This window comes from Papaver somniferum, chromosome 8 (genome assembly GCF_003573695.1).
Source record: "Papaver somniferum cultivar HN1 chromosome 8, ASM357369v1, whole genome shotgun sequence".
Taxonomy (NCBI): Eukaryota; Viridiplantae; Streptophyta; class Magnoliopsida; order Ranunculales; family Papaveraceae; genus Papaver; species Papaver somniferum.
Window position 1 is genome coordinate 152,299,292 of NC_039365.1, and position 22,266 is coordinate 152,321,557.

Sequence of the window (22,266 nt, forward strand, 5' to 3'; positions counted from 1 at the left end):
ACCACAACCCGTGCCACCTAGAAGGATCTACAAGTTCGCCCATGGACGTGAAACCCGTATTGAGCAAGCCCTCGAACTGGAAGACAAGCTTGCAGTGGAAGAGGTCATTCAGCTCATCAGGTTTGCAAGGAGAATGAGAGATTTTATTTCAGCTGGGAGTGAGTGCGACAGACATTTGGAAGGTCTGTTTGGAGAAATGCCTGAAGTTCAAGCCATAGCTGAAGCAGAAGATGATGTTGCTGCAAATCCTCATGGTGTTGCTGCTCATAATGCTGATGCTCCATGATTTATAAATTTAAGTTTTAGATATTAAAAGTTTAAGTTTTTAAGACTTGGTTGTTTGAGTTTTAAGTTTTTAACACTCTTTTGGGATAGTAATGGTTTATATTTTGGATGATCATGGTTTGAACTTAATGCACTTAAAGTTTTAATTATAACTACGTGTATCGTAAAACAAGTTTATGCATGCTCAATAATTATATTTTCCCAACACAGACAAACAATCTGGCTATTCGATATGTCAACATAAACCGATTGTTTAGGCTACATCATTGAGTCGGTTTATGTTGGTTTCTCTATAATTTAATTCTTCATGCTTAGAAATGTTGTTTTTCTGTATCTTTTTCCAGTGAAAATCGGATTACATGTGCAATAATATAATCCGATTACTGTCGGTGAAAATTGAAATTTTCTACATGCGCACAATTGGGTTATGCTTCCAACCGTAAAGACCAATTCTGTTGGGCATAAAAGAATAGTCGCTTTTTATGGCAATGGAGAAAGCCGATTGTGATAAATTAGTTTACATTTTTCGGGAAAACTAGTCTTTGGGGTCTTTCTCTATATATAAGACCTCATCCTTGGACCCATTTCCCCCCAAAATTGATCTTTATAATCTCTCTCACTCCATGTACTCAACAAGTACTCATTTCATACCTCCACATACAAGAAATGGCATCGCTTGATTCCGTGAAAGATCCAGCAATCACCAAAGCATGGTACGTCGAAGGTAGAGTTCTAGATCACTCATTTTCCGAGATATTTTGGGAGAAGATATATAACAAATTTAGGCAAGATCATGGGAACCCGAACAGAAGAAGTCATCAACAAATCCATGATAGGCACCAAGTCATACTAGATGCAATACTTGCCTTTATAGCTATCCAATAACGGATTTCGAATGCTAGCCACTTTAGCATGTCCCTTCAACAATTTGTAAGTATTTTTATGGTTTATTCTACATAATCTACTTTTATAAATTTGTAACTAACCAACTAAGTTTGTGTTTGTATTTGTGTTTTTGTAGCACGAAGCCGTGAAAACACGCTACTTGGAGGAAAAAGGGGAAGCATTCATATTTGATAAAAGTTATCACTTCATGGTATCCAAAATTCATGAGTATCACCCGAACTTTATGGTGGGTGAATCAGATTAGGATTCCTCTAACGAAGATTAATAGTTTTAGAAGTTTTTGTGTAGGTTTTATGGTTATATCTCTATGTAAACCTTCACGAGACTATACCTCATCCACTAGGCTCACCTAGGAGTTTAAAGGCTTGATGCACGTGATAAGTGCATCCGTGATTCCTACGAAAAGGAGTAGATATGAGATGAATGAAAAAAAATGTTCTTGTGAAAAGGTAACAATCGGTTAATATGGGACGTCATAAAATCCGATTGTAGGAATCGGATTTTATTTATATGCATACTTCAACCGATCCTGGAAGTCCTCTGTTAATTTCGGAAGAAAACCAACCCATAATCGGTTTAGTACCCCATGAACGTAAACCGATTCTGGCTAGTATTTCCGCAGAAAAAAAAATCAAAAATTTTCAGTTGTTTGATGTTTTTGAAGATCGATTTTCATTAGTTGATCTCACATCTAAAACATAATTAACACCTAATACAATTAATTAACGATAATTAATCAGGTGTAAGATATGTAGTACGAGAATAATTGGTTAAGGGGTTTTGAGAAATTGCTTCCTAATGACCCTTTTTGTTTTTTTACTAAGATGCCCCAAATAATTGGCCTAGGCCTCAAACCAGGAAAGATTATTTCTTACTGATGTATGACAATTGATTATACATTTATGGCGCCAGAAAAATTAATAAATCCAAGAGTTATTAATATATGCATTTCTTCTAGAAAAGGGTTACTATCATTTTTTTCAATTTGACCTATTTTTAGACTAAAATGGAAAAGTGAAAGTACCTCTTTTTCAGAAATGGAAGTAGTTGAAAAAGCGAGGGTCTAACAACACCTCCCAATATTTCACTTAGCAATCTGTATGGACAAACTCCAATATACTTTTATGAGAATCAACTAGACAGTTAGACTCAATCAATAGAAAAGTATATCAAAGAGTTTATATCTCTATCTCTCGATTTAAATCTTACTCAAGCAAACTGCGAGTCTCAATTTAAATACAAGAGAGATAAACTTGGATGGTACCAAAGACCAATATCCAAGTGTCAATCAATTTAAATCAACAACCTAAAAGGTCGGATATTCTAATTGATTGGACAATGCACAACCTGTATTATTTCAATTATATAAACAAATATAATGCGGAAAAGAAATAACACAAACACCAGAATTTTGTTAACGAGGAAACCGAAAATGCAGAAAAACCCCGGGACCTAGTCCAGATTGAACACACACTGTATTAAGCCGCTACAAATACTAGCCTACTCCAAACTAACTTCAGTCTGGACTGTAGTTGAACCCCAACCAATCTCACACTGATCCAAGGTACAGTTATGCTCCTACGTCTCTGATCCCAGCAGGATACTACGTACTTGATTCCCTTAGATGATCTCACCCACAACTAAGAGTTTCTACAACCCAAAGTCAAAGACTTTAATAAACAAATCTATATCACACAAAAAATTCTACGGTAATAGATAAATCCGTCTCCCACGAATATACCTACGAGTTTTGTTCCGTCTTTTGATAAATCAAGGTGAATAGGAACCAATTGATAAACCAGACTTATATTCCCGAAGAACAGCCTAGTATTATCAATCACCTCACAATAATCTTAATCGACGCATCGAAAAAAGATATTGTGGAATGACAAATGATGAGACGAAGATGTTTGTGATTACTTTTTATCTTGCCTATCGGAGATGGAAATCTCAAGCCAATTATTACAATTGTACTCGTACGATAGAAACAACAAGATCATATCACACAACTACAAAAAAGTAGTATCGGTCTAGCTTCACAATCCCAATGAAGTCTTTAAGTCGTTAACCTGGTTTTAGAATAAGAAAACCAAAGGTTAAAGGAGAATCGACTCTATCTTAGCATAACTAGTATCACACAGAATGTGTGGGGATTAGGTTTCGCAGTTGCTACGTTCTCCCTTATATAGTCTTTCAAATCAGGGTTTGCAATCAATGTTATCTTGGTAACAAAGCATTCAATATTCACCTTTAGATGAAAACATGATTAAATTCAAGCTAATATTTATCAACCATTAGATCGAAAACATAGCTTGTTATACACAAATGAAATACACGTTTCTAGGCTTGTGTAACCGCACCCAAACTTGTACATTAGTTGGTTCAACAATAGTTAACCAAATGGTTAGCCATATGACAACTTTCATATCAACCATATTCTTCTTTACCATAACTAGTTAAAATGACTCAAATGAACTAGTTAGAGAGTTGTTAAATTGATTAGATCTTTATGTAACTACACAAGACACAATTGAAGCAAAAAAGATTTGATTCACATGAATTGGTTCATGAACTATAAAGCCACAGTTTGCAATTTCATTCCTTAGTTTATTTAAACATGAGTTCAAGAACAACCGTTTTTAGATATAACCACTCAAGTTCGCGGACTGGGTTCGTGGACTTAATTTTCTGGAAGGAGTTCACAAACTCCAGCAGAAATTCTCGGGTCGAGAACTTCCGCCAGTTTGCGGACTTAGTTCGCGGACTAGGCTGACGCCACTTCCAGTTCTCTTGATCAACAAAGTTCGCAAACTTTGGTTCAAGGAATAAGGACTTATACATATATGTGTTTCCACAACAATTCTTATATCCTACCAATGGTTATGTAATTTAAACTCTCATTTCAATCATTGAAACATTCTCAAAGGACGTTATATAATCGTTATTCACAAACCATTTTTCGTCAGAGCAATTTTCAAAGTGATTGAAACTTAACATGACTTTCGTCACTTGGTAAAGATGAACTTAGATAAAGCGAAAGCTTTACCAACACATATTTTGATAAATAGATAGGCAAGGTAAACTCGGCTCGAAATACCAAATGTGTATAATCTAAGTCTATATATAGCAAAACGACTTTTGTCTCAAGATAGGAGATAAATAGACTTTTGAGTGATAGATAAGTTCAAGTCTCCACATACCTTTTAGTCGATGAAGATCCACCAGTTCCTTGAGTAGTCCTTAGTCTTGTATGATGATTTCCATGGAGTTCTTGAGCTCAACTACACTTTCTATCCTAGTCCGAGACCTTAGCTAAAGTAGACTAGAAATCAAGACTTATAGTTTTGATCACTAACATTGACAAACATGCTTGAGGTAGCAACGCATGCGAGTTCGACCGAGCAATGCTCTAACAGTAGTATCTTTTATTTTTTAAATCATCAGGGTTAGCCCAATTAATCAGGAGTCTGCCTCTCAAGTAGGAGTAGGAGGTCAGCGGATCGAGTCTCCACTCAAGAGCTTGGAGATCTCATAAAACTCCTCTTGTGTAACTTCTTATGTAAATCTATTTTAAGTTCTTGTAATGCATCTTCTTTCCTATTAACAAAATATATCTTTTATTTTTTGAGAACGATACAAAAATCAAATTCGTGAAATATACATATACGAAAATTACATTGATAAATGGGATGACTATTTATAGCCTCCAAACATTAAATCAAGAAATTTAGAACGTTCCTAAATTAGCCTAGAGAATATGTTATTCTCATAAAAATAAGATAAATATAAGGAAAAATTGGAAAAATTCCCCAATATGGGGTGCAATGTTGGAAATATGCCCCAACATTTCAAAATTTGGAAAAATGCCTCATTCCGTCAAAAACCCAGTTAAGTCACATGTGTGTGCCCACACACGCGAAAAATCCCCCTTCATAATTCAAGTTTCGGGGTTTAAAATTCAGAATTTAGGTTCAGGGTTTAAGGTTCAGGTGGTGGCGACGGTGGTTTTTGTAGTGGTTCTGGTGGTGATCGTGGCCTTACACATGTGACTTAACTGGATTTGATGGCAAAGTTAACAGAATGGGGCATTTTTCAACTATTTTTAACGTTGGGGCAGATTTCCAACATTGCACCCCATATTGGGGCATTTTTCCACTTTTTCCAATATAACAAAGAAACTAATTACCCTAATAACTAAAATAGTAAAATTAAGAGGTACCCAAGATATAGGTAAATTTTGGAATATGCTTGACCAACCAAAGATACGTCCAGTATCACCTTATGTTAAGTAGCACTACAATACTACTAGGCTAACGAATTGTTGAATTACCGTGCTCTTAGACGAACTCAAAATCTAGAAAAGAAACTTGTAGACACTTTTTCAAGTTGTATCAAAACAAAAGTAAGAGATGGGTTCATATAGAATCAATGGTGACTCTACAAGATGGCTTTTCATCCATAGATGACTTACCATGGCCGATGGTCACTCTCCATAACACATATTCATTAGGTATCTTACAGGTGAAAAGGCCTGACCCAAAACAAATCTCTTGGAGTTTAAATAATTTGAAAATGATTTTCACTCATATAATAATTGTTGACTAAAAATTCCAAAAGTTTCTATCATTTTTCAAAATTATTGACTATATATTTTTCGAAACAACCTAGTCGGTTATGATGTTTACTCCATCTGTGAAACACATTTATCAAAGTTGGCTAGGCTATTCGCGTCGACTTATCTGATTCTGGGGTTTATTCTATTTTTTAAAATGTTATGTAATCGGTTGAGTTCACCAAAGAATTTAGTCGATTCAAGAGGTTTCTGAAACACGATGTCGGAATTGGCTAGGTTGTTTTGTTCGTAACCTAGCTGATTTTGAAGGATTAGTTTTTTGTTTATTTTTTGAAATGCGACTAAAATAGCTAGCGGTTGTTTTTACAAATTTCAGTTTCTCCATGTTACTCTAATAAAACAGCCTCACATCAGTAAGGCTAACCTGCTATTTTCGCAAATACACGAAAAGGGTAACCACATTTTACTTCGTATAGGGAAACAAACCGAAGTCATTTTTGTATGTATCTTTTTTTTTACATGGCGCATCTTCGAGGGATTCAAAAGAATTTGGAGTTACACAATAAAACAAAATAGAGATATTTCGAAGTAATTTCAAAAATCCCTCTATCCACCTAATCTAATTAGTGTTAATTAATTGTACTCCCTCCGTTCCACTTTAAATGATGTTTTTGGAGTTTTCACGCAGATTAAGAAATGGAGAGAGATATGAAGATTTTCCATCTATTCCCTTAAGAAAAATCTTCAAACATTAATTGCTATTAGTGCATTAAATTTTTTTTTATAGTTCCAAGAAAAAAAGTTAGGGCGTTATTGGTAGTTTTGTGGAAAAATACGAAAACTTTCAAGTATTTTGGAACAAAAAATAACCCTAAAACATCATCTAAAATGAAACGGAGGGAGTATTTGTTTTATTATATTTAAAGTGCTATAGTGACTGTGAGGAGGTGTAGCTACATCTTGTGTCCTCTAAATGTGCATTTGATATAAAAAGTTGGTGCATTAGTGTAGATCATTTTGTAAGGAAATCGGTTCACAAATGCATTAACGTAGACCGATTTTGGAGAACCCATATTACTTTGATTTCATAAAATTCAAATTTCGAATGATTACACTTATATACTTCTTGTTAAACGTATTTTACGATATCTAAAGGACACAATTGGAGAAGGGATTATTATGTGGGCTGGTGATGTTTCTTCTATTCATGGATACTCATATTCAGATTGGGCAGGGTTTTCAGATACATGTAGATCAACATCAGGCTACTGCATCTTCTTAGGCTCCTCCCTTATCAGTTGATCTTCCAAGAAGCAACCCACTGTTGCTAAGTCATCTACTGAAGCTGAATACAAGGTTGTCAGTCTGCTTTCCGGTGAAGTAATGTGGCTTTCCCAACTGCTTATTGAACTAGGAATTTCTCTTACAAAGACGTTTTATCTCTACCGTGACAATCTTGGTGCTCGATACTTAGTCAACAATACAATCTTTCATGCATACACTAAGCATATTGAAGTTGATTACCACTCAGTGCGTGAACTTCTTGCAGCAGGAGATGTTAATGTTGAGTTCATTCTCGCAGCTGCCCAGCTCGCTGATATTCTTACTAAAGGCCTCACGTTTACTCGTTTCTCACTTTTGAAGGAAAACCTGATGCATTGTTTCCCTCCTGCTCAGGTTTGAGGGGGAGTGTTAGAATGAATGTGAGTTTTACTGCTTTTAGTTTTACCTTCTCTCTTTTTACTTTTGTTAAGTCACAGTCCGATCTGCTTATCTCACTGTACTGTGATAAGTTATATGTTCTTATGATAAGTTATCTCTCCCTTTTGTGAGACTTTTTGTAAACCACAACTTCTCTATATAAAGAAGTACAACCTTGTAATGTGACAACAACTCATCAATAGTGAAATGTATTTTATCTTTCTGTTGCGCTCGTGTGACTGACTCATGTGAGTCTCTCTTTGGTTGCGTCTTTATAATACTTCTCGAACTCCTTTGAGAAGGGTGTGCTTTTACTTTTAGTTTATCTCCTGAGTTTTGGTTTCTCTCTCATAAAAACTATCTTCTGTAAAATTGAGAAAATGTAAAATCAAATCTTCAGTATACAAGTTCAAGTAATTCAAGATTGTTATAACTTCATCAATCAATGAATTATGTTTCACAAATTCTGTCACAGAAACCTTATCTCTGTTCTTCTTCAAATACAATGGCTAAAATCCTTCTTTGTTTAACTCTTTTACTTTTAGTTTTTGGTATGGAGATGCTCAATCTCCCACCAATGTTACTTATCCTCCACCTCCTTTAGACAACAGGCCTTTATTTCCTTCACACATTCCTAAAGAAAACGTGTTTAAAGTTGGAAAAAAAATCCTTTACTGGATTCTTGGTACAGTGGGATCTTCAATCATTTCTGCTATTGTGGAGGGAGTCATTTGTACTGTTGTAGAAAGCATAGAAAGAGAAGAAAAGGAAGGAATAGTGATATGGAATCGGGTCATGTGGAAAGTATGAGGTAACACATCATCCCTATTCTTCAAGAAGGTCCCATATTTTCACTTGAATGTCCCAGAATTTCACTCAGGGCCGTCTTTCACTTTCTGGAGGCTCTAGGCGTGCCTCTAAATTTGGGTCTTTTAGGCGTACTCATATACTATAATTTTTTCTAAAAGAAATTTGATGGTCATACCTATATGAAATTAACAATTAGTATTTGCACACGGAACGACTTTTGAAACATATTTTACCCATATTCTTATATGTTATTGTAATACATATCACCAAATGCAAGGATATGTAATATTTTTTACGAAACAACATTCTACTTTTACACTCCTATGAATATTTATCCATATATAATATAAAAAAGAATTGTTATCTTCGTTTCTTAGGATTAGAGAAAATAAACAATATTTTAAATTGATATTTGTTTTTATATAGATTATTTGAAATTAAAGAAAGTTATTTTTTTAAGATGTATACCAAAAAATCCATAATAATATTAAATATGAAAATAATATTTAAACGAAAATACAAAGAATCATATTGTACTAGAAAAATTATACTCCCTCCGTCCCAAATAAGATGAGCTAGTTGGTTTTAAATTTTGTCCCAAATTAGATGAGCTATCTCACTAATCAAGGGGATATTTCTAAAACTACATTTTTAATTGATTATTGTTACTGTATAAGATATATATAATTTGATAGACATGTTTATATTCGTTATGTAGGTGTTTTAAAATGCTTTTCAACGGTATAAAGTTTACGAAAAACCGTGGTATAGTTTAAGAGATAAATCATTTCTAAGTTTTACTAGTTATTATTCATAAGGATACAATTGTAAAAATACTTAAACATACTCTCTTTTCCTCCTTGTCTTAAGAATTGTCCAAACTACAACTAGCTCATCTAATTTGGGACGGAGGGAGTATGTAATAAGATTTTATCAGAAATTGTGTTTTTAATACATGGGAAACATTTAGACAATTAAATTAATAGTAATGCGTATAGTAAGTACTTTAATGAAGATCATTGAAGGCATTATCAATTACTTTCTTCATTTATGTTTTAACTGTTTTTTTGTAATTAATATTAATATTTACATAGTAATAAATTTTCAGTAGCAGCTACTTCTTTATATTATCGTTTATGGAATTTATTTAGTTAAATTGTTCGCTGAAAATAATTGCAATAATTGATCTTCATGGATAGATCTTCTATGTATTGTTTTCCATGATATTTATATTCTGCCATTTTTTCATTGTGGCCGATCTCATGATAATCTTCAATAGTTATGCTTATAAGTCTTATGTTCTTCCATGAATATTTAACTAAAGATGAATATTTTTGACGATTGATCCATGTCTTGTATCTTCTTGTGAGATTTGTTAAAATTAGATAAAATTATTCTTCTAGTAAAAAGATCGCCTTAGATGTTCTATTTTGAGAATGATATAAATGGAGGTGAGTTCTTATAATTGAACTGACGTTCAATTAACATATCTTTGGAGGGGAGTGTGTCTGTGAAATTTAGGAGAGAAAAGTCTCTTTAATCTCTTTAAGGTGAAAGAAACTAAGTTGTAAAACTTAGTGGAATCAACATTGACGATACGATAGAACTCTTAGTGCCAATTGTTCTCCTAATGACTTAATTCAAGAGAAACCCAATTCTCATCACCTTTGTCGACTTTGTGACAAAGAGGGAGAGAAAAAATAATAATTTACTACTAATAAGATATGGCTTTTTGAAACATTATCTTAAGGGGCGAGTTAATTAATATGTGTGCTCATTGTCCTATCTAGCAAAAATTGACATGTAAAGGCTAAGGGGGAGTACATATCAAAATAAGAAGTAGTATCTCTATATGTTTGAAAAATTATATTATGCTTAGAAGTGACAAATGATACTACTCATTGGGATAACAATAATACGCGAAAATGAAAGTCATCCATATGCAAATTCTGAAGGGTAGGAATAATAAAGTTGTTATCTATCAATATCGAATCTTTCAATTGCTTGTACTCAACGAACCATAGAAGAATAAAATTGAACTTTCAAGAAATCAAGAAAGCATCATGGCGTTTGTACTAAAAGTAAAACTTGTCAAAGTCCATATTATTTCAAAAGTTTTATCACCAAAATTGATAAAAAGGAGATATTGTTAGATAGAATGCTCGGTTGAACCTCCACGCATTGATATGGAAAGTATGTTGTCAAATTTTGATGTCAAAATAATTTCTCAATTCATAACCTACTAAAGTTAGCTTCGGTCTAGATATATTAGGTAGTAATCTCTTAGGTTCATCCAAGATACTCGCGAAGATTAAAGATTGAAGATTATCATGAAGAACTTCATCAACGGTTAGTAAAAAAGATTGATTTTCCTTTCAGATTGCTTTTCCTTCTATCTATCTCTCATAAAAAAACCGGAGACTCTAACAAAGATGGTTCTTGTCATAAACTAGATGTTCGGCTAAAGTTTAGTGAAGTTTCGATGTCAAATTCATGTTGTCGCTTTTTTTGAAACTAACATCAAGTAATTATTCTCACACGAGTTTCGAAAGTATAGGTTCAAAAATCTATTCAAGAATTTATTTCAAATTTGAAATTTGAAATTTATACATATTAGATTGCGAACCTATGTTGTAAGTTCGTAAAACTTGAAGAGAAAGAAATTTTCCCGAACTCGGCTTGGTTTGAGTTCGTGAACCTATATTTTGAGTTGGCGAACCTAGTGGAGAAAGAAAGATTCTTGAACCTAAACTTATTTAAGTTCTCAAACCTACTTTTTGAGTTTTCAAACCTTGATTAGAAAATATTCTCCTTCCTTCAGCGCGCCTGATGCGACCGACTCGCACTGGGGCATCGGGCGGTCTTCGCTGGAGATGCCCAAACCAGCGCAGCCGATGCTGTGCAAGCATCTCCTTGATTGGCACTACCATAAGTTTCTTACGTACGTACTCATTCCTGATACGATCATTCCTCGTATGTCCGCATGCCCACCTCAGCATCCGCATCTCGGTGCTCTTCAGTCTCAAAGTGTCCCAACTGTTCAGCGCCCAACATTCCGCCCCATATAGCATGGCAGGCCTGATCGCTGATTTGTAAAACTTACCTTTAAGCTTTAACGGGACTTTGCGGTCACAAAGGACGCCAAAAGCCAGACGCCATTTATCCCAGCCAGATTGAGTTCGACGGCGAATATCCTCCTCGATTCCCCCATTACTTTGGAGTATGGATCTCAGATAGCGAAACGATTCTTTCCTTGGTACAGGTTGTCCATCCAGCAGAATGTCCACTTAAAATCTCCCGGAATCGCTGAGATCGCACTTCAGGTACTCGGTTCTTGTTTTACTAAGTTTGAAGCCCTTCGATTCTAGAGTCTAGCGCCATAGTTCCAGTTTTTCCTCTACATCTTCATTTGATTTTCCGATAAGCGCCACATCATCTGCAAAGAGCATGCACCAGGGGATCTCACCCTGAATTTCTATCGTAACTTGATCTGGCACTAAATCGAAAATATATGGGCTCAAGACTGATCCCTGGTGAAGCCCTATCTTAATCGAGAAATCGGCTGAGACTCCGCCGCTCGTCCGGACACCGGTAACTGCGCCCTCGTACATATTCTTGATTAATTTTATGTACTTCGGTGATACCTTTTTCTGTTCAAGAGCCCACCACATTACTTCATGCAGTATTTTATCGTAGGCCTTCTCCAGATCAATAAAAACCATGTGCAGGTCCCGCTTTTACTCCCTGTATCTTTCCATAAGTTGTCTAACCAGGAAAATCGCCTCCGTGGTCGATCTTCCAGGTATAAATCCAAATTGGTTTGGTGAGACGTTGGTTTCTCTACGTAACCGGCGGTCAATGACGCGTTCCCAAAATGAAGAAAATGCCAATAATGCACATTCTTTCTTATCATTTGCAAAAGATCATTTGGCATAAGCGGACTAGGCTATGCTTGGAATTTGGTTTTGCAATAAGATTTGGCTTAATCTAGTTGCTTGTCCCGAATCCCTTCTTTGTAGGTTACGTAGGCAGCCGCAATAGTTTCAGCACCAGTGGTCCAACATTTTGTCGCTCATATCATCTAATGGGGGATATGATTGTGATATTTTGGTAACTCGTATCACCTGGATCGGTATTGTGATGCAAGATATGATTGTTTCCATGCTTGATGGGGTAGTTACATTCCCTAGATGCTCATGATCCTGAATGATACACCCTTGGATCGAGCAATACCAGTGCAACGGTCTATACGAAGTCCAAGGCATGCATTACGCCTGGACGGTACTCGGAAGTCAATGATGCATACCAAGATACATCAGCACCATCCTTTAATACATTACACCCTTCGCAGAACAATATTTAGTTACAAAGATGAAAAACTAATTATGAAAATACACTTAAGGAAACATGCTTGGGAAGCATGCTTGCAAAGGCAAATGAACATGCATTTTTCTGGTGCAATCCTCGAGTTCTTCCTACGATGGTCTCCGGGTCAAAAACAAGTCCTAAATCGCAGTTAAAATAACCTATTCATCAATTTCTTGATGGATTGATCTCAAGTTTACTAGAACGCTCTAATAGCATAAAATGTATCTCTAAACATGAAAACAAATCAGATAAACAAAAAAACTGCATTTTTCTAGTTCCTCTTAATTGCTTTGATACGCATCACAAAGTACTTTTGATCTAAATGGATGACCAAGTTCAATAATCTTTGTTCAGTTGCGAGAAACAGATCTTGATTTCAAATAATTGATACTTGACGTTTTGGTCTTTTCTAATTTTGATAACTTTTGTTGTATATATTTTTTCCTTTTAGTTGTAACATCAAACTATTAGTGAGAAATTTCTTCAGGAATTTCTCAACTACCAGGATCATAGCAATGTCACAACCTCTGGGAATAATCACTATTTTAGTTGCGATACATGAAGCATGCTTATGGTGGTTAGAACAACAACATAAAATAGACAAAAATCTAACTCACAAAACCTAGTCAATTTCACCAACAGAAGGATCAAGACACAATGGTGTTTGTGGCATATGATCAAAATGAGAGAATACCACAATCCATTTAGCATCATACAACGCACTACATGTATAGAGAGGCGAACTAGGCGGGCGTTGCACTAGCAAATAGAGCAGTAGACAGAAGTCATCGGGGAATATTTGAAACCACCTTTAGGAATTCTTTATATAAAAACAGAGTTTTTTCGAGCGACGTGGTTAATCGGAGCTTCTGGTTGATTCTGGTCCCACCGAATTTTTAAAAAGGAAGTTTATTTGACGTGTACCATAAGGAAAAGTGCAAAAAGATTCCATGGATTTTTTTGGAAACAAATACTTTGTTGCCAATAAAAGTTTATCTCAAAAAATAAAATATTAACAAAAATAATTAAGTCATGCATTCACGATTTCACTCAAAAACTAAATTAATCATGCATCAATCACGCAATCAATCGCATCATCGATTATAACATTAATAAATTAAAAAAAATTATGAAAAATATATCCAATGTCCAATGTCCTGTTACAATTCTTCTCTTTTCTCTTTTCCTAATTACAATTTCGTTCTATCAATTAAAATCAATTATTCTCGATGACACTTCCGATAATGAGAAACTTAAAATAATGATTAAATTGATTGTGGATACTAACCTTTCGATCAAGAGAATGTGTCTCTCTTGCAAATAACTTTATTGTTAATCCTGTTTGACAACAAAAAAATTGCGCAATCATTAGAATTTGAAACAAAATAATAGGAACAAATATTGATTAGCATATAAATAATCGAACAAACAAACGAAAAAATGACGGGCTAAGCTCATACAAAACAATCATAAAAAAACGAGCAATATTGTTGAATTAGTTAACTTCATTTACACGTTACTTTTTTTTAATTTTGTTTATACCATAATTAAAACAAAATAGATGTAAAATAAATTAAAAAAATAAAGATTAAATAAGGTGCATTGTTAATTTTGTTATGTCTTGATATGCCCCGGATTTTGTATACTAATATGTTTCCAATCACTGATTATGATGATATGGATATAATATATATGTCCAAAATTTAAAGAGATTTTGATACCTATCACGATTTTATTCCTTAAATTAAATATTGTTTTACCTATTTTGAGGTTTTGTTTTCCTGAAAATTTCATGCTCATGCTATCTATATAAAGTGCTCTGCAAGGTTGGGATCACGTGGCGAGTTTTTTTCCGCTAAGGTTTTTTCTTCTTGCTTTTTTATTATTCATTTTTTTATTATTTTAATAATAATAATGAATTTCGGATCTTTTTGATGATGTTTGGTTTTTGATTTGCAGATGTTGGTTGTGAATCTCTTTGCTTTAGTGGCGATAAATCAGCATTCAATGATGTCATGTAAAGATGAGGTGATGAGTTTGATATTTTATTTCTTAGAATCTGTGTTTTGAGCATTTTTAATTTTTCATGGGAAAAAGAATTTGGGGCGAATAATATGTGTACCTGAAACCAGATCAACTTTCTGTTTATTCTTACACTGGTAATCAAAATTCTTGCCTTTTCTAAATTTTGGGTTCATCATTTACTGCCTTCAATAGTAGCATGACTTACTCTATTTTTCTTTTCCCAATTCATAATTTTTTTTTTGTTTCCTCATTAATGCATGATGCAGTTTCTTTTCAACCAGATTATGGTAAGAAATTTACGAATGTCAATCGATATTATTTCCAAGATTTAGTTTTTGCCTTCTTCAGAAGATAAATATGGCTACCATAAATTGATATTATTTCCAATAAATCATCTTCTATTTATGGAATTTCCGGGCTTAGTCGAATTCTATATAAAGCACCCGCACAAAGGTAAACTCTTATCATTTACCCTATTGTTTTTTTCTTCTCCTATAATTTTATTGTTTTTTGGTTTTTTATTTTGGAAATTGTTTTTTTTTGCAGATGATGGTGATATATCCTCGTAGCGAAGGATGAAGCGATGAACTTTTATCTTTCATAGTTTACAGTTTTTCCTTAAACATCTTCTATTACGCAATCGTAGTTTTTTTTTTATTCCTTTATTCCTTTTATTGTTTAGTATTTTTGTTCCTTTTAATTTATATTTGGTTTTGTTTTGCAGTTGATCGTAATCGTTCCTCATAGTCAATATTGAAACAATAAAATTAAATCTGGACGTTTACTTTCGTACAAGTGTATAGGTGAGGTAATGAGCATATTTTTCTATAGTTATCTTTGTTTCATATCTTTATTGCTACCGTTCCTATGATTTTTTCCCTTTTATGATTTTGCGCCTATGATTTTTTCCATGCTGCTTCACTTTTGTGATATGTGATCGAAGCAATTTAAGGATGAATGAGATACAAAATGATGAATGAGTTTCAATATCATTTTTCATTCCATAAAAAAAAGATTCTCATTCTTAAATGTGTAGAAAATGCTCAATATATATCAATTGTGTACAAAAGCAAACACAAAACATAAAATAAAAAATATTAATTATATTCCTGGACGTGAAAATAGATATTTAACATTTTTTGTACAAAATATATTTTTTGGATCGTTAAATAAGGGATTAATTAGACAAAATATTGCAACAAATAACATAGTTATCGAAAAATATTCTGCTATCCAAAAATATACTAAAAACTATAAGAAATATATTATATTATTTCCAAAACTAAGTTAATGAATTTTGCAGGCTTTGCTCTATATAAAGCACTCAAGAATAGGACAAGACATTATTTGCACGTCGCTTTTTCTTCTACAATATTGTTCGAGTTTTTTATTATTATTATTTGTTGATCAGTGATTTGCGTTTTGTTTTTTGTTTTCCAAGTACGTTCAAAAGTGTTTCATGGGAAACTGGAAAGTGTTTATGGGAATCCTGATCAATTTCTGCAAGAGGTAAAGCATTTGGTATATCTCTTTGGAATTTTTAATCTTCTTATATGCAAGTTGATTAAATATTGTGATACCCAATATAAGTTGATTCTGAAATTTGGCACCGTGGGTGATAACGCGAGCTCTTTTCTGTTTGCAATTTTTACGTTGCACCTTAAAATTGGACAAATTATTGTACATTGCCTTTTTGTTCTTCGGTATTGATCGTAGTTTTTGCTTTTGTTTTGCAAGTACGCTCAAAAGCTTTTCACCTACGGTATTGGTCGTGTTTTTTCTTTTTCTTATTGTTGGTTGATTACTAATATGCATTTGTTTTGCAGGTATGCTCAAGCTTTTCATGGGAAGATCGAAAGTTCTTATGGGAATCCTGATAAATTTCCGCAAGGATTTGGTATATCTCTTTTGAATCTACTTAATTATATGCAATCGATGTTGCACCTTAAAATTGCAAATACATTCTTGCAAGAAATGCTGACTGTACTTCATAAATGGAATAATCGCTTAGGCTAGCTTAGATTAAGTTGTCACATATACTATCACACTATTTTTTTAGGTTTTATGATCATATGAGAAACATAATCAATTTGAATATTTTTAAATCAACAATATATGTCAAGAAGATTGTCATATTATAGACCATTGCAGATTTGCGGTAACTTGAATGAATGTTGTTAACTAAAAATTTCTTTGTTATTTGTAGGATTATCTGTGTTTTCTTAGGTTTAGGAGCAGGAGATTGTCAAGAAGGTTTTTAAGATCAAGAAACAAAAGGAGAATGTTGGAAATAGATAGATTTGTAAAAACTTTTTTGTGTTATATTGGATGAAAGAAATTTTGACTTTCAAGTAGATAACAAATGCGTGTTTTCATGTTGTTGGTTTGGTTCGACTAAATTGTTTCTTTTGCGTAAAGGTTAATTTAGGTTCTTTGTGTTTATGAAGACCCTAAATTTGTATGGGGTGGGATCCAAGGGTTCTACAAAGGGGTCTAATAAGTGATATGGCATAGGAGTTCATCACGGTTACATTATAGGTTGAGTTTCTTTGGTTTGTCTTAGGCTTTAGTCAGTTCACTGATATAAACTCTTTCATGTTTGTCGACTGCATTATAAGTTCTTGGCTTATCTGCATTCGTATCAAATACCAATAGTTGTAAGGGTTTCACTCGAATCCCAATCGATTTGAAGACAAAATATTATAGGTGATATGGCATATATAACAATGGTGCAGACTTAATATTATCGAAAATGATTGGTGTACAGTGGAGGAAATTTCGCGGCTGCACCGTGTGAGAGAGCAAAAAAAAGGGCCCCACCTTTGGCCCCACCCCATGCAAACCCCCCTAAGGCTGCCCTACAGCCCTTGTATTTGTTTGCGCTGCAGTTCATGGTACACACCTTCGGGATGTATCATCACTCTAATATTATATTGTATGATACTCTTGAGGACTTAATTGGGGAGAAGAAGGTAACATCTAAGCGTCTTATCCCTAAAAAAGAGCTATAATGTCCCCGGACATACCTGATACTTCTCTTCCTCGAAGCTTGGAAAACAAAACTTACTTCTCCTGCTTACTCCAACAAATCATAGTCCTCCTACGCCTGCCCAACGGGACATCCGTATTAACCGTAAGTCGTGCAAGGAAAGTGACAAACGGGTTGATGGATATGCAGCTGATTAGATTTTTTACACTTCAGCATCCAATGGAGTTTTGGGTTTGTAAAAAACTGATTCCATGTACTTCAATAATAAAAAGTCTCTCTAACGGGATGTTTCTTTGACATGCAAAAGGGCCTTATGCATCGGTGCGGTTAGCGGCGACAATAATTGTTCAAACTAGAGTGATTCCAAACTACAAGAACCTACTTTACGAATAACATTTTTGCATACTGGTAGCACATCCAACAGATAATATAAAATTGAGTTACAAGTTAAGAATAACTCAGAGTTACGAATTAGTGGGTGGTTCCCTATTGATATTGTGGGTTCTTACAATAATCTGTCTGTTGATATCCTACCCAGAGTCGCGTCTTTTCATTAAATTTTTTTAGGATGTTAAAGAGAATCCAAAGATAGTGTTGGTGCTAGGACTGATTACTAGATACGGTTCCTAACACATATTTCCAACTGTATTAAGAGATATGTTACCTGAAATATATTAGATGGTGGGAAAGTTTCCAATCAAGACTACTGTTGGGGTATACACAAGCTTCAACAAGATATCAACCTGAAGTTACAACTCACAGTACCTTGGAACAACCCTAAAAAGTTTATAAATAATTTCAAAAATTGTGGCGGAAAACAAACTAAAATTTTCATTTAGTTAGCGACATCAACCGAATGTACGTTTGGCATACACATATTTACGATTCCGATGCATGCTTTGGTATTCTTGAGTTTCATGGGAACAAAAATTTATTTTTTGTTAATGCAATAATTGATGCAGGAAATCAATTAAACAAGTTAGGCTGTTGGATCCGGTAACTTCGTTACAAGCAAGACTAAATCGTTTGCGATGTATGGTGTGATATTAGAGAGGAAAAATAAGAGAACACGTGGAATACGTCTAGGTGAGATGTATGTACATATATGTGTGTATTATTTTTCAACTTGCATGAGATATTAAATTACCGTTTTAAATGCATTTTTAGTGTCCGAAGGAGGAATACAGTTATAGGAGTAGTTCCGAGATCGCCAAGGATGGATCCAGAAGAAGCAAGGGTAAATAGTAGCATGAGTAGAGATGCAATCATGTGAAGATATACCAAAGATTTGATTTGGGTACAAGTTTGAGTTTGTCTGTAATTCCTAAATTAAATACACAAAACTTATATCTCAACGACGCCACGATGAAGCGTCAGGCACGCGTGAGTATCATGCTTTTAGATTGCAAGGATAGTCAAGGGGCGAACACTTATCAGGATAGTCATTTGTCCTTGAAATATGTAGTTGATGCAGAAGGGAATTTTCATTTGGGAGCTTATTAGAGAACTGACTTATGCAGGCTTTCCAACAAAGTTCATTTGGGGCAATAACCTGACACAATGGAGTAGAAGAAAACAACAAAATGGATGATAAGAAGAAAAGAAAAAAACACGAAATGAATTTGGTAGACTCGGTTGTTCAGGAACTTGAATCCTCAGTGTGCTAGCTGCATCTAGCTTATCAAAAAACAAAAAGAAAAAAAAGACTGTACAATGCTCATCATACTGCATGCTGCTGAACATTTTCGAAGGACCGCGTAGTCCTCTGCAAGACTTATAGAGAAGCATGTATTGTACTTGGACTATTCCACTGTGACAGTGACATCAAATACTAAAAATGCGTCGGTTTGGATTACAAATGATTAACCATATAATGAACTGCATTTAACATATAAGATGCGTGAATAATGTTGTTTTTCTATGGTGTATATAACTTGGGTGACTAAGATACTCGGATAATGTTGTTTTTAAAGGAAATGTGAGCACCCAACTTTATGATGGAACCTGAACCAAAAATCCAAACTAAAAATTGAAAAAGATCAGATATTGTTTTATAAATTGCATGTATAAGTTTCAACCTATGAGACCGTTGTATGGAAGACATGAACTAGATACAGTCATAAAACAAGCTCAAAAAACTGGCCTTGGTTTGGTTAATCAACTCCCTCTCCCCCATTAAGGAACAATAATTCCTCGCTCCACTATTGCTTGGCGTATACTATATGTCTGAGATTTGTGAACGCAGATACATTTTTATTCGAAAAGACGGTGATGATTTGGAGAGACTCTGTAATCCGTTTCAATGGAAATCGCCAGGGCAGGGCCGTCTTAGGGGCAAGGCGGACTAGGTGATCGCCTAGGGCCCCAAATTTTAAGGGGTCAAAATAAAAAAAGATTCTTCTAATAGTGGTTAATGTGTAACATATAATGAGTAAAGTGTTCTGTCTCACTTATTTGCATTACAGATAATTTGTAACACTTATAGTTGTTAGCAAATGATTTGTAACAGCTACAAAAGTTATTTAAAATCTTAGCTTTTAAAAACAGCAACCGGTTTGGGCGGTAGTTTATGCCAAAATTTCGGCTTAGAACCCAAAATCTAACCAAAAGAGCTGAAATTTTTGTTACGGCCATAGCCTAATTCAAGTTATCGCGTTAAACATATAAAATCTATTTTCCTATAATCTAAAATTTGAACTCTTACAATGATTTGGTAACCCATAAACAAATTTCAAGTTAGCATAGGACACCCTAGACGAGTAAGACGGCCTTGCGCCAGGGAAGTAATTATAGTTTCTACATAAGTCAAAGTACATGAACAAATGAAAGTGTTTCCGGTTCAACATGATTTGCTCCATCAAAAATACAAGTGGGTTATAACATTGTGTAAGTATGTTTTCTGAATTAATTAATAACTTATGTGGATCCTTGAATGTTTGTAATTTCTATTTTTTATTTCTTATGTTTTTAATTAACTGTCTTATTTGACTAAGTCAAGTTATTAAAGAGACCAGTGAGAATCTCGTGACCAACCATATTAAATGTTATATTATTACTGATAAAAAGAAATGTATCAGGTAATTTTATTATTTTGGGGAATGTTTAAAAGAGTCTTATACCCATAAATACTTTTATTTAGAAAATATAGCCGCAAACATTTTTATTTAGAAAGGGAATGGAGATAGATAAAAAGCTTTATAAAGAATCTGATAGTTAATATTTTTATTTATTTAAAAGGGAATGAAAGTTGATAAGAAACATCTTAAATAGATTTGTTTATTTATATATTGAGATACAATTTAAAATTTAGGATTAAGTTTATATTAAAAATGATTAGTTTAATGAGAAAATATGTCTACAAAAAGAGCGTATAGATAAAAAGGATAGACCAAAAGAGAATAGAAGACAAATAAATTAAAAAAGACAAAGAGAGTATTTGATTCTGATTTTTCTATGTTATTTTAGTTCTAATTATTCTTTATTTAGTGATTAATTTTCATTTAAAGTATTTTTAGTTTTATGCAAAGAAAGAAAACCAGAAAAAGTTATTAAGTTATCGAAAAAATTACTACATCTATTTAACCTCAATGATATACCAAAAATATCGAAGGACATCATCGAAACTGAGGAGCTTATAAAAATCAAATGGCCAAATGAGAATCTTTTGAGCAGATTATCATGTATCGCGATCTCTATGACGCTTTTGCTGATGAAGTACATGCACATAATGATTGAATGGACCAGAAAATGCAAAAATAAAATACATTAAAAAGCAAAAAAAGGAAAGCATAAACTCCAGAAATTTAGAAAATATCAAAACTAGAAAAAGCAAAGCACAACTTTTTAATTTGTTTTCTTTTATTACATTGCGTTTTTATTCGTTTATTGGATGTTTTATTAATTTTCAGGATCATAAGCTTATTGAATTTTAAAACATCATAAACCAGAAACTGGCCTGTGCATAGCACGGGTGACCAACTAGTACATATAAATACGCGCTTTTTAAGATAATATATAATGATGACTCCATGGGTGTGAGGGTATCGTACTCACAGAAAATATGATTAATATTATTATGTCTCTCAGGGTTATGATTGTCTCTTAGGGTTAAGAGAATTGCTTCTTTTTCTTTTGGCTAATGGAGAGTTGTTTTTTTTTTTTTTTTGGTGCTAACTTGTCATATATTTTATATATGTGAAAATTTTATACACAAATCACATTTTCCCATATTATTTAATCTTCTCTCTATTAGTATATGCCGATTTTTGCAAACCGAACTCATATCTTTAAAACGAATTATACACGTATGTATACCGTTCCGTATTACTGCTGTATCAAGAATGACCGGATTCTTGACCAAACTTGACTTTTACAAATCAGTATGATTTCCGTACTATCGCGTTCCGAACGTCTCCTATCCCGAATTGCTAACTAGGGTCGCACCACAACTAGGGGTGTAAATTCGGGCAGGCCGGGCCGCCCGACCCAAAAACTAAGACAGGTCGGGCAGGCCGGGCTTAATATTTGTGAGCCCGTAACAAATTCAGGCCGGACAGGCCGGGTACAAGTAGATAATTTGCTACCCAAAGACCGCCCAAAGCCCGCTTTT

General features: G+C 34.0%; 1 long non-coding RNA gene across 3 annotated transcripts; it reads left to right on the plus strand.

The window, feature by feature from the left end:
* The first annotated feature begins 14,459 nt into the window (after positions 1-14,459).
* On the plus strand, positions 14,460-17,043 carry LOC113301284. Of its 3 annotated transcripts, XR_003336193.1 has the most exons (7): positions 14,460-14,503; positions 14,603-14,802; positions 14,935-15,121; positions 15,215-15,476; positions 16,110-16,177; positions 16,495-16,565; positions 16,875-17,043. It is a non-coding gene; the product is annotated as an uncharacterized LOC113301284 (long non-coding RNA). The 3 variants fall into 3 exon arrangements; XR_003336191.1 differs by having other exon boundaries at positions 14,603-15,121; XR_003336192.1 differs by having other exon boundaries at positions 14,603-15,121; positions 15,215-15,471.
* Positions 17,044-22,266: the final 5,223 nt, after the last annotated feature.